Below are 13096 nucleotides of genomic sequence, written 5' to 3' on the forward strand. Positions count from 1 at the left end.
TTGGGTACAAGAACTACAGTTTGTTGAATGCTTGTCCTGTGCTCTTATCTCAGAGTTGTCCCATTTACCCATACTTGGCCCACTAATTACTTCATTGTAACCCAATCTTTGTCTGACCTCAGCCTTAAAAAAGTGCCAAAGCTACTTCCCTGGTGGTGCAGTGGTTGAGAGTCCGCCTGCCGATGCAGGGGACACGGGTTCGTGCCCCGGTCCGGGAGGATCCCACATGCCGCGAAGCGGCTGGACCCGTGAGCCATGACCGCTGGGCCTGTGCGTCCGGAGCCTGTGCTCCGCAGTGGGAGAGGCCGCGACAAGTGAGAGGCCCGCACACCCCCCAAAAAAGTAAAAAGTGCCAAAGCTTTTCTCATCCCAAGAGCTTGTCTCCTGAGCCTACCTCCCTGCCTAGCCGTTCCCTCTAGCGTTTATTGCCAGACTTCGAGAAGGACCACACTCCTGCCTCCCACTTTGCCTCCAGTAGTGTGGCTTCTTTTCCCACCTCAGCACTGAGTTCGTTAAGGGTGCCAGTGACCAAAGGCTGCAAATCCAGTGGTTGGTCCTCCGCTAGTTTATGGCTTCCCTGCAGCACCTGACATTCCTCCTGCCCACCTGCAACGTCCTTTTCTCCCATGGTTAGGAAAAGGGTGGAGGCTCTGTGACAGTAGGATGAAGAGGGATGAGAACAAATAAACCTGGGAGTAGAGCCTCCCAACAGGATTTTATCCAATTAATATATATGAGCCAGTGGCTGTTCCTCCACATCAGGTAACCCCGTCATTGGAGGAGAAAGACTTTACTGCTGGTCCTTCGACGTGGAAACGTGAAAAGAACACTCGTGTTCCTGCCAACCTCTGAGTGGAGGGACTTGGGTTTTATTTACTGTTCTGTCTCATGGGCCTAGGACAGTCCCTGACACATAGTAGGTATTCAGTAGGTAATGAAGGAATCCTGGAGAAACTCCTTCCCTCAACTGCAGGAAACCTATGGCAGCAGCAGGAGGGACTCTCTCAGGCCAGGAGTTCTTAACGAATGTTCTTCAAGTTCTTAACATTTTTGTGTTGGGAGTTGTTTTGGGAGTCTGGCAAAGCTTTTGAAACCTTTTCAGAATAATGTTTTCAAATACTTTTTTTTTTAAAGCATTATAAGGGAAATCAAGTATATTGAAAAAATTTTTTTTTGCGGTACGCGAGCCTCTTACTGCCCTGGCCTCTCCCGCTGCGGAGCACAGGCTCCAGACGCGCAGGCTCAGCGGCCATGGCTCACGGGCCCAGCCGCTCCGCGGCATGTGGGATCTTCCCGGACTGGAGCACGAACCCGCGTCCCCTGCATCGGCAGGCAGACTCTCAACCACTGTGCCACCAGGGAAGCCCTGAAAAAAGTTTTTAAAATATTAAAGTACATCATTTGTGATAGAATTGTGTATGTGTTCACTAATACATTAGGTAAGATGTATTTACATTTTTTAAATTTGTAGTTGCTTTACAATTGTACAATGAAGTGAATCAGCTATATGTATACATATATCCCCTCCCTCTTGGACCTCCCCCTCCACAAGATGTATTTACATTTAAAATACAGTTAGGGAGTTTGGTTCTGGTAATGATGGAGTGGCTTGTAACAGACTAACCCTCCTGTTGATAATTATAAACTCGACAAAATATAAGAATCAACTTCTGAAGGTGTTGAAGACCAAACAATACCAGATAGAAACTGGAGCAGAAACCATCCTTGAAAGAAGGTAAGGACAGGGGAGGAGATACGTTTAACCATCTTTCCCCTCAAGGGTACCCAACCCTGTACCCCGATTAGCATGAACCTTTGGGCATAGAGTTTAAGCAGAAAGGGAGTCTTACTAAACTGAGAAGTCAGGTTGGAGTTTGAGTCTGGAAACTTTCCTGAAGATGAGGGAGACAGAGAAGAAAGCCATAAAATATGCATACAAGTTGCCTTCAAATTCTTGGCCGAGTCCTAAATTGATGAGCAGAGCAAGAGTCTCGAGCACAGGGGAAAACAAGGGAAAGGTGAAATCGCTGGCTACAGGTTCCAGCACATACCTGGTGCTGGAGAGAAGTTTGAAGTTCAAGTTCTGCCCAGTTAGAGGTGTTTGATAAACACTTAAGCTTTTCTTTGAAACTCAGAAGAATCATACTTCAGAAGTAACAGCACATTCCAGGCCCATGGATTAAACCCTAGGACTAAGGGCAAAATGCAAAACTAAGATAGACTAACCCTAACAAAACCTAAAGCCTAAAACTAAGCCCCCACGTAATCAGTGGGGGAATCTGTTGGGAATTTAATTGCCTACTAGAACAAAATCCAACAGTGTTCAGGGGACGGTGACAATCCAAACTCTGCAACATGTCATACATAATGTCCAGTAAGAAAAAGGTAACTAACTATACATGCAATGAAGTATGAAAATGTCCACAATCGAGAAAAAAGCAAACAACTCATGTTGAAATTTGTAAGCAAGGACTTTAATCGTTGTAAATATGTTAAAGAATTTACAGGAAAAGATAAATGAAGAAATGGGGAATTTCTGGAGAGAGGTGGAGACTGAGAACCAAATGGAAATCCTAGAACTGAAAACAATATATTAAAAAATTCACTAGAAAGGCTTAGCAGCAGGAGAAAGTATCAGTAAACTAGAAGATAGACCAATAGTAATATAGAGGTCAAAGCATGCTACCCCAAAATATGATATCATAGCATATTAAATATTTCAAGCTGAAGGAATTTGAGAAACAGCAGGTGCAGGAAGGACTTACAGAGCTTCCCCTGAAGCAAGTCATAGAACCCTCATATGAGAGGTGCCCTCCTTATACCCGGAGGAAAGGATCACCCTTATCTCTGAAGACAGAGGGACACCAAGAGGGAATTTGAAGGAACAGGCCTTGCTGTTTCCCCTAGTTTACTACACTCAGTTCATACCCTTTTTTGGGGGGTTCTATCATATTTTTCCACAACTCTCCACCCTTCATCAAATCTAACATAAAAATACTAAGGTTTAACCACTTCTTCAGGTTTTCATTTCCTTATGAAGGCTCCCACATCATGTAAGACTTATATTAAATAAATTTGTATGCTTCTCTCTTTTTAATCTGTCTTTTGTTACAGGGCTCCAGCCAAGAACTTAGAAGGGTAGAGGGAAAAGATATTTTTCCTCCCCTACATGATCCAAACTGAAGCTCAAAGAAAAAAGATTGGGAGAAAAATGAACAGAACCTCAATGACAATACCAAACTGTCCATCATGTGTAATTGATCCCAAGAAGGAGAGGAAAGAATGAGTGGGCAGAAATAAATCTCTTAGAAAAGTAATGGCTTAAAAATATCTAAATTGACGAAAAACAACCTACAGACCCAAGAAGAAAGTCATACACACCTCAGCACATCATAACTGAATTGCTGAACAACAAAGATAAAGCCAGACAAGAAAGACCCATTATGTGCAAAGGAACATCTATAGGAATGATGGCTAAGTCTCATCAGGAAAATTATAAGACAATGGATGATATCTTTAAAGTGCTAAAGGAAAAATATCAATCTAGAATTCTAAATCTACAAGGTATTCTTCAAAAATAAAGGAGAAATAAGTCATTTTCAAACAAATGAAGCCGGGAGAACTCATCACCAGTAAGTACACTTGCATTTCAAAAAATGCTAAAGAAAGGTTTTCATGCCGAAGGGGAATGATATCAGCTGGTAAACTGCATCTTCCAGAAGAAATAAAGAGCACTGGAAATGGTAAATAATTTATCCTTTGAAAGGTAGTCTTTGTCTAAGGCAAAAAACATACACATATATTCTGGGGTTTATAATATATGTAAAAGTAAAGTACATGACAAAAATAGCAGAAACTAAGGGAAGTAGGTCAATGAAGTTATATGATTTTAAGATTCTAGCATTACACTTAAGCTAGTATAATGTTAATTTAAGGTAAGCAGTGATAAGTTAAAGATGAGTATTGTAATCCCTAGAGCAAACATTAAATAAAATAATACAAGCCAATAGAGAATATGGAATATTAATTCCAAAGATGTGAAATGTGGGCTTCCCTGGTGGCGCAGTGGTTGAGAGTCCCCCTGCTGATGTGGGGGACACGGGTTCGTGCCCCGGTCCGGGAAGGTCCCACGTGCCGCGGAGCGGCTGGGCCCGTGAGCCATGGCTGCTGAGCCTGCGCGTCCGGAGCCTGTGCTCCGCAACGGGAGAGGCCACAACAGTGAGAGGCCCGTGTACCGCAAAAAAAAAAGAAGGAAAGACGTGAAATGTTAAAAAATAACCCCAAATAAGGTAGAAGAACAAGGATTAGATGGGATACTAGAAAACAAATAATGGAATGATAGTTTATTTAAACTCAATCATACCAATAATTACAGTAAATGAAGATGGACTAAACGAAAGGTAGAGATTGTCAAACTGGATGAAAAACACAAGAACTAACTATAAGCTATTTACAAGAGGTGCCCGTTAAATACAAAGAAAAAGGTTGACATAAAAAGATGGAAAGGAATATACCATGAAAACACCAGGTGTAAGAAATCTGTTGTGGCTATATCAATGTCAGACAAAGTAGATTTCAAAACGAGGAGGATAGGGCTTCCCTGGTGGCGCAGTGGTTGAGAGTCCGCCTGTCGATGCAGGGGACACGGGTTCGTGCCCCGGTCTGGGAAGATCCCACATGCCGCGGAGCGGCTGCGCCCGTGAGCCATGGCTGCTGAGCCTGCGCGTCCGGAGCCTGTGCTCCACAACAGGAGAGGCCACAACAGTGAGAGGCCCACGTACCGCAAAAAAACAAAAAACAAAACAAAACGAAAAACCGAGGAGGATAACCAAAGATAAAGAGCATCGTTTCATAATGAAAAAAAGGTCAATTTATCAGAAATGTATAGCGATCCTAAATGTATATTAATAACAGTCTTACAATATGTGAAGCAAAAATGGACAGAGCTAAAAGGAAAAATCGACGAATTTGCAAATCACAGTTGCAGATTTTAACACTTCTCACTTAGTAATAGATAAAGTAAGTAGACAAGTATCAGTAGTGATGGAAGAATTGAACGCTGTTTAGCCAATTAGACCTAACAACGTGAGGATACACATTCAAGTGAACATTGAACATTCACCAGAATATTCTAGGCCACCAAACAAAGCTCAAGAAATTTCAGACTGAAAAACATATGTAGCGTATTCTCTGGCGCAATAGAAATAAATTAGAAATTGATAACAACAAGACAACTAGAAAATCCCTAAATATTTGGACATTAAGTGCACTTCTGAAAAACCCTTCTGAGTGGGTCAAAGTAGAAATCAAAAGAAAAATTAGATGATACTACAAAAAAATTAAGAAAATTAATCTCAAAATAAGTAGAAAAAGGGAATAATAAAAATAAGAATGAAAATGATATAGGAAAATCAAGGCAAAAGTTGGTTCACTGGAAGGATGAAAAGGATTAGTGTAATTGATAGCAAGACTGATAAGAAAAAAGAAATGAAAAGACAAATAGCCAATAAATTTAACAACTTAGACAAAATGAGCAAATTCTTTGAAAACACAACTTTCCAAGACTGACACAAAAAGAAATGGAACATCTGAATAGCTAATCCCTACATCTACTGAAAACATTGAACTCATCATTCAAAACCTTCCCACAAAGAAAATCCCAGGCCCACATGGCTTTGTAAATAAATTCTATCAAATGTTTAAAGAAGAAACAACACCAATCCTAACCTATTTCAGAAAATACAGGAAGGAAGAATTTCCAATCTGTTTTATGAGTGCTGATACCAAAGTATGAGAAGGACATTACAAGAAAAATACCCCAATATCCTTCATGAACATAAACATAAAATCCTTTTAATATTAGCAAGTTAAATGTAGAAATATATTTAAATGGTAATACATCATGACCAAGTGGGGTGTATCCTTAATTCAAAGTTGATTAAGGTTTGAAAGTCAATGTAATTCACCATATTATAGGATAAATGAGAAAATACAATTGTCCAAATAAAAGTAAAAAGAAATTTATCAACATTCAATAATCAACATTCATAATAAACAAAGCTTGACAACCTTTAACAAACTGATGAACATCTATGAAAAACCTACCACTAACATCATGTTACATAGTGAAATGTCGAATATTTTTTCCCTAAGATAATGAACAAGGCAAGGATGTCTGCTCTCATTATTTCTACTTAATATTGTATTGGAAGTCCAGTGCAATTAGGCAAGGAAAATAAATAAAAAGGCATAAAGATTGGGAAGCAAGAGGGAATTCACTGGCGGTCCAGTGGTTAGGACTTGGTGCTTTCGCTGCCAGGACCTGGGTTCAATCCCTGGTGGGGGAACTAAGATCCCACAGGCCGCCCGTGGCGTGGCCAAAAAAAAAAAAAGAAAAATATTGGGTAGCAAGAACTAAAGTTCTTTATTCACACATGATATGATTGTCTATGTAGCAAAATAACAAGGAATCGTCCAAAATACTATCACTAAAAAGAAAAATTTTTATAAAGTTTACAAGGATTTATATAACAAGGATCAACATATAAAAACCAGTTGTATTTATGAACAAATCATTAAGCAATTGGAAAATATAAAACATTTTAACTACAATTTATAATTGCATTAATAAAAACAAAATACTTAAGTAAATTCAATGAAAGATGAGCAGGACATTGTGAAAAGAAATTAAATAAATAACTGGAGAGATACACCATGTTTGTGGATTGGAAGACTCAGTATTGTTAAGATGTCGATCTTCTCCACATTTATAGATTCAACCCAATCATCATAATCTCAGCAAACTTTTTTACAGAAATTGACAGCATAATTTTTTTTGGAGGGGGCCGTGCCGCATGGCATATGGGATCTTAGTTTCCTGACCAGGGATTGAACCTGTGCCCCCTGCAGTGGAATTTCGGAGTCTCAACCACTGGACCTCCAAGGAAGTCCCAACAAGATCATTTTAAAACTTATATGGAAATGCAAGGGACTAGAATAGCCAAACGGCCTTGAAAAATAAAAGAAAGCCAGAGGACTTATACTAAATAATTTCAGAATTTATTATAAAGCTACAGTAATCAAGGCACTGTGTTACTATTTTAAGGATAAATATATAGAAAATGAGACAGTCTAGAAAGTCCAGAAATAATTCCTCATATACACAGTCAGTTGATTTTTGATAAAGGTACTAAGACATTTAATGGGGAGAAGATAGCCTTTTTCACAAGTGGGGTTTAAAAAACTAGGTATTCATATTTTAGAAAATGAACCTTGACTTTACTTCACCCTATATATGAAAATAATTCACAATGGATCACAGGCCTAAATACAAGACCTAAAACTATAAAGCTTCTAGAAGAAAACAAAGGAGAATGTCTTTATGACTTAAGGGTAGGGAATGATTTCTTAGGACACAAATTGTATTTACCATAAATGGGGAAAAATGATAAATTGGACTTCATCAAAATTAAAATGTCTGCTCATCAGAAGACACTGTTAAGAAAATGAAAAGACAAGCCATAGATTAGGAGAAAATATCCACAATATATATGTATTTCTGATAATATTCACAATACATATGTATTTCTGATACATATGTACTTCACAATACATATGTATTTTCAAAATAATAAAGGATTAAAGATCCATAATAAAAGACAACCCAATAAAGAGACTAAAGTCTTGAACAGACACTTTAAAAAGGAAGATATCTGGTTAGGAAAAAAGCACATAAAAACGTGCTCAACATGATTCGTCATCAGAGAAATACAAATTAAAACTGCAATGAAAAAAAAAAAACTGCTCTGAGATACTACTACATACCCACCACCGTGGCTAAAGTTACTGACCGTGGCTAAACTACTGACAATGCCAAGTGTGGTCAAGGATATAGAGCTAGAGCTCATCTATTGCTGGTAGAATGTAAATGGTATAGGCACATCTTGTTTCCTTTTTGTTTTTTGGGGGCCATGCCACCTGGCTTGCGGGATCTCAGTTTCCCAACCAGGGATGGAACCCGGGCCACGGCAGTGAAAGCCCGGAATCCTAACCACTAGGCCACCAGGGAACTCCCTAGGCACACCTTATTTTACTGTGCTTTGACTTGTGCTTTGCAGATGTTGCATCTTTTATAAATTGAAGTTTTGTGGCAACCTGTGTCAAGCAAGTCTATTCACGTCATTTTTCCAACAGCATTTGCTTACTTCGTGTCTCTGTGTCATATTCTTGAAATATTTCAAACTTTTCAATGGTAATTCTAGCAATATTTCCAACTTTCTCATGATGATTATTTTTGTGGTGGTTATCTGTGATCTGTGATCAGTGATCTTTGCCTTTTTTATTTTTTCGGCCACACCGTGTGGCATGCAGGATCTTAGTTCCCCAACCAGAGATGGAACCCGAGCCCCCTGCAGCGGAAGCGAGGAGTCCTAACCACTGCACCACCAGGGAATTTCCTGTGATCAGTGATCTTTGATGTTACTACTGTAATTGTTTTGAGGCACAACGAACCATACCCACATAGGACTGAAAACTTCATCAATAAAGGTGTGTGTTCTGCCTGCTCCCCCTACCGGCCGTTCCTCCGTCTCTCTCCCTCTCCTTGGGCCTCCCTATTCCCTGAGACACAATATTGAAATTAGGCCAATTAATAACCCTACAATGACATCTAAGTGTTCAAGTGAAAGGAAGAGTCACATGTCCCTTAATTTAAATCAAAAGCTAGAAATGATTAAGCTCAGCGAGAAAGACACATCGAAGGCTGAGGCAGGCTGAAAGGTAAGACCTCCAGCACCACTTGTGGATGTAGAAGAAAAGTTCATGAAGGAAACTAAAAGTGCTACTCATCAACACATGAATGATAAGAAAGTGAAACAGCCTTATTGCTGATGTGGAGAAAGTTTCAGTGGTCTGGATAGAAGACCAAACCAGCCACAACATTCCCTTAAACCAAAGCCTAATCCAGGTCAAGGCCCCAACTCTCTTCAACTCTATGAAGGCTGAGGGAGGTGAGGTAGCTGCGAAAGAAAAGTATGAAAGCTAGCAGAGGTTGGTTCGTGAGGTTTAAGGAATGACGCCCTCTCCGTAACATAGAAGTGCAAGGTGAAGCAGCAGGTGCTTGTACATCTGGTTGATTCGTTTTCCTTTTCAATGTTATAAGTCCTGAAAATCTTGACTTGCAAAGATCTATATCTAAGCTTCTAGGGCTGGCTTTACTAGGAGAAGACAGGCTTTTCTCAAAGAATACCAGAATTCTTCAAGGCTTTTTTAGTTAAGCTCTACTCGTCGTAAGTATTTTTGTCCTAAGAAAAATGAGTTCATCTTTAGCTAGGTCAAAATTCAGGAACACATTATCTCAGGAAGAAAAGAATTGTAGATTCATGGTTCAATTTTGATTCCCTAAAGACTGAAATAACTTTTGAAAGAGTTATGAAATGTTGCCAGGTATTGGCAGATTTCTCTTTGCAAAGAGATTGTTAGAGCATTTTGTGTCTGCTCTCTGTCCTAAGAGAGCACGTCCCCAGCCCGGGATCATTTGCAAAGATGTCATTGGTACTATATTCTCCTTCCTTATTGTCCCAGTTTGTAAATTTTTTAGGAGCAGCATAAATGGTGACTCCGGGACCTCGAAGAGGAAGACATCTCATTCATACAGTTAAAAATACCTGCCAAGTGGGCTTCCCTGGTGGCACAGTGGTTGAGAGTCCGCCTGCCGATGCAGGGGACACGGGTTCGTGCCCCGGTCCGGGAAGATCCCACATGCCGCGGAGCGGCTGGGCCCGTGAGCCATGGCCGCTAAGCCTGTGCGTCTGGAGCCTGTGCTCCTCAATGGGAGAGGCCACAACAGTGAGAGGCCCGTGTACTGCAAAAAAAAAAAAAAAAAAAAAAAAAAAAAATACCTGCCAAGTAAGCCAACCCGAGGATAAAAGTTTTTCCTTCAAAGTGTTTCCAGAAGTGGCCTTTCTTTTTCTTTCAGAAAATAATAAGACTTCTGCTGTTAGTCTGAACAGAGCACTTGTCCTTTGAAAGCCAGTGAGAAGCACTTCACGGACTGTGTTCCCATTTCCTGACAAGCTGTTTGCAAATGCAGTCATTGAGAGACCTGCTTCTGATGAAGTTGATGACTTTTATGAAAGTTGACAAAACATCTTTCAGAGATGTCACAAAAGTCTTTATTGCCCGTGCGTTGAGTGATGACAACGTGGAGAGTTTTATCACCAAGTTTGCAAAATCAGATTTGCAGGAGGTCCAGCTGGATAGAGAATGAAGCTTTTCTTCCCAGGCAAAGTTTTATTTGGCAAAGACACTTTTGACTGCTTTCAAAATGTCCACAGCCTTTGTAGTTTGCAAAAGCCACTCGGAAAGTAAGAATTCTTTGGTAGCACCAGCACGCCCACAGTGAGGAGAGTGAAGCTGCTGTTTCCCCAGCGACCTGCTTCAAAATGTTAAAAGAAATGTCATCTATTCTAGAACATATCACACCATGTGACAAGGAACCTGCTTCCAGTGTTTTCTTCTGGTCCAATCCAAAAAGCAGCTGGATAATCTCTGTGCATGTGCCAGGGCACTGTAACATGTCCCCCCGACAGCGTGGGAGACTTTTCTCTGGGCGACTGGTGAGCAATTTTGGAGGATGCGCCAATAAAAGCTTATTGTGAAATAGCAAATCCAAGTGCTGGAAGTGTTCCAGCTTTTTTTTTTTTTTTTTAGTTTCTGCTGTATAACAAAGTGAATCAGCTATAGATATACATACATCCCCATATCCCCTCCCTCTTGCGTCTCCCTCCCACCCTCCCTATCCCACCCTCCCTATCCCACCCCTCTAGGTGGTCACACAGCACCCAGCTGCTCTCCCTGGTTCCAGATTCTTTGAATTGAGCTTTCCTTACACAACACCCTTACCCCCCACCCCAACATCTTTAAATGCATTTTCAGAAGGGATAGACGTCCAATGGCATTTCCATTTTGCTGGTTCATCCTTCCATTCACAAGAATTTTTCAGTACAGAAAACACTGTGGCTTTTGTGTTCTGTCATGCTCGCTATTAAAAGCGAAACCGGATAATACATTGTCTTTATCATACTTCAGTATCACTCCTGTAATGTGACTTCTTTCGGTGACTTTGATGGTCTTCTGATGTGTCAGCCTGCCTAGGCTACCGTCCCTGGTTCTTCAGTCAAACACTAAACTGGGTGTTGCAGGGAAGATACTTTGTAGATGGGCTGAAAGACCATAGGCAGTTGACTTTAAGTAAAGGAGATTATCCTAGATAATTTGGATGGGCCTAATTCAGACAGTTGAAAGACTTTAAGAGCAGAGTGGAAGATTCCCCAAAGAATTCCTGCTCGTGTATGTCTGCTCCTGTCCGAGAGCTGCAGTCTGCCCTTCCCGACAGCCTGCCCTGTGGATTTCGGATGAGCCTACCCCCATAATCCTGAAAGCCAATTCCTCACAATACAATAAAAAAATCTCTTAATATATACAGGTGATCCTCATTATTTTTGGATTTTGTATTTGCAAATTCAACCACTCACTGAAGTTTATTTGTAACCCCCAAATCCATACTCATGGTGCTTTTGTGGCCATACGAGGTTGTTCCCACGGTCATCCAGGACACGTACAGAGAGACAAAAATTGTGAGGCATCCAGCATGCGTGTTCCTAGCGGAGGTCGAGTGAGGCGACCTGCCTTCTTGGTTCAGCTCTCACACTGCAAGCAAGGGTCCTTTGACAGTACATTTAGTGCCATGGTTTTAGCATTTTTGTCCTTCTGGTTGGTGATTTTGCTGTTTGAAATGGCCCCCATGCATAGCGCTGAAGTGCTGTCTGGTGTCCTAAGCTGTGTATCATGAACCTAAAGGAGAAAATATGTGTGTTACATGAGCTTCGTTCACAGCTGAGTTATAGCGATGTTGGCTCTGAGTTCAATGCTAACGAATCAACATATATATGAAATTAGGGTCTTTAAACAGAAACACACATAAGCAAGGTTGTATATTGATCGGTTGATGAAATTTCCCCCAGGAGCAATGTTTCAGTGTTTACTAATTCAGTGTTTGCAGCGATTTTATAGAACATAACTACCGCAAAGAATGAGAATTAACTGTACCTTCTACTGATTGTTTCTCTGCTTAAAACCCTCACTGATAGTGACAGTCACAGAACCGCTAAGATAACTGTGGTTTGTCGCCCACTTTTACAATTAAAGGAAACTTAAGGCTCAGTGAAAATGAAGATGCGGGTTTTGTTCCCATCCCAGTTTATGGCTCCCCTGAACTTATGGCCCCCAGGTTAAGGCCACATCTGAACTGAGGCTCACGGAGAAGGACCACACGACCGTGGCAGTCAGGTGCTGTGGAAGAGCAGAAGGAACAATGGGTTCTAGGGAAAATGTGCGGATCTCCCACCTCACACCGGGGACTGGGGGCTGATCGTTCAGGAATGGAACGTCACAGAGCCAGGGCCAAAAGCAGGGCAGAGAGGGTCCCACAGACGCTAAAGAGGCCAGAGGAGGAGTCCTGAGTGCTTTGCTGCTTCGGCCCCACCCAGCATGTCGCCTGCAGTTCTTCTTCAAGGGGTGGTTGTCCCCAAGGCTGGGCCATCGCATCCGGAAAACACTGGTTACCTCCAGTGCTGAGGAGGAGGGGCCTGCAAGGAGGGGAGTTTGGCTGGAGCAGTTCCAAGGTCCCTCCCTCAGAAGATACAACGGCATCTTGATGGTTTTGATGCGAAATAATCCGCATGCTCAAGAGACATTTTGCGGTGGCAAATTTTGTTCCTCTACAGTCCCGCCTTTAAAACTCCTTGTACGAAGTTTCAAGGCCCAGAAGCTGAATTGGTAGATGGCTCCATCTCATGAAACCAGTCTCTCCTTAAAGCAAAACAAAGGTTCATGGTTGGGCTTCCCTGGTGGCGCAGTGGTTGAGAGTCCGCCTGCCGATGCAGGGGACACGGGTTCGTGCCCCGGTCCGGGAAGATCCCACGTGCCGCGGAGCGGCTGGGCCTGTGAGCCATGGCCGCTGAGCCTGTGCTCCGCAACGGGAGAGGCCACAGCAATGAGAGGCCCATATACCGCAAAAAAATAAAAAAAAAATAAA

This window comes from Lagenorhynchus albirostris, chromosome 6 (genome assembly GCF_949774975.1).
Source record: "Lagenorhynchus albirostris chromosome 6, mLagAlb1.1, whole genome shotgun sequence".
Taxonomy (NCBI): Eukaryota; Metazoa; Chordata; class Mammalia; order Artiodactyla; family Delphinidae; genus Lagenorhynchus; species Lagenorhynchus albirostris.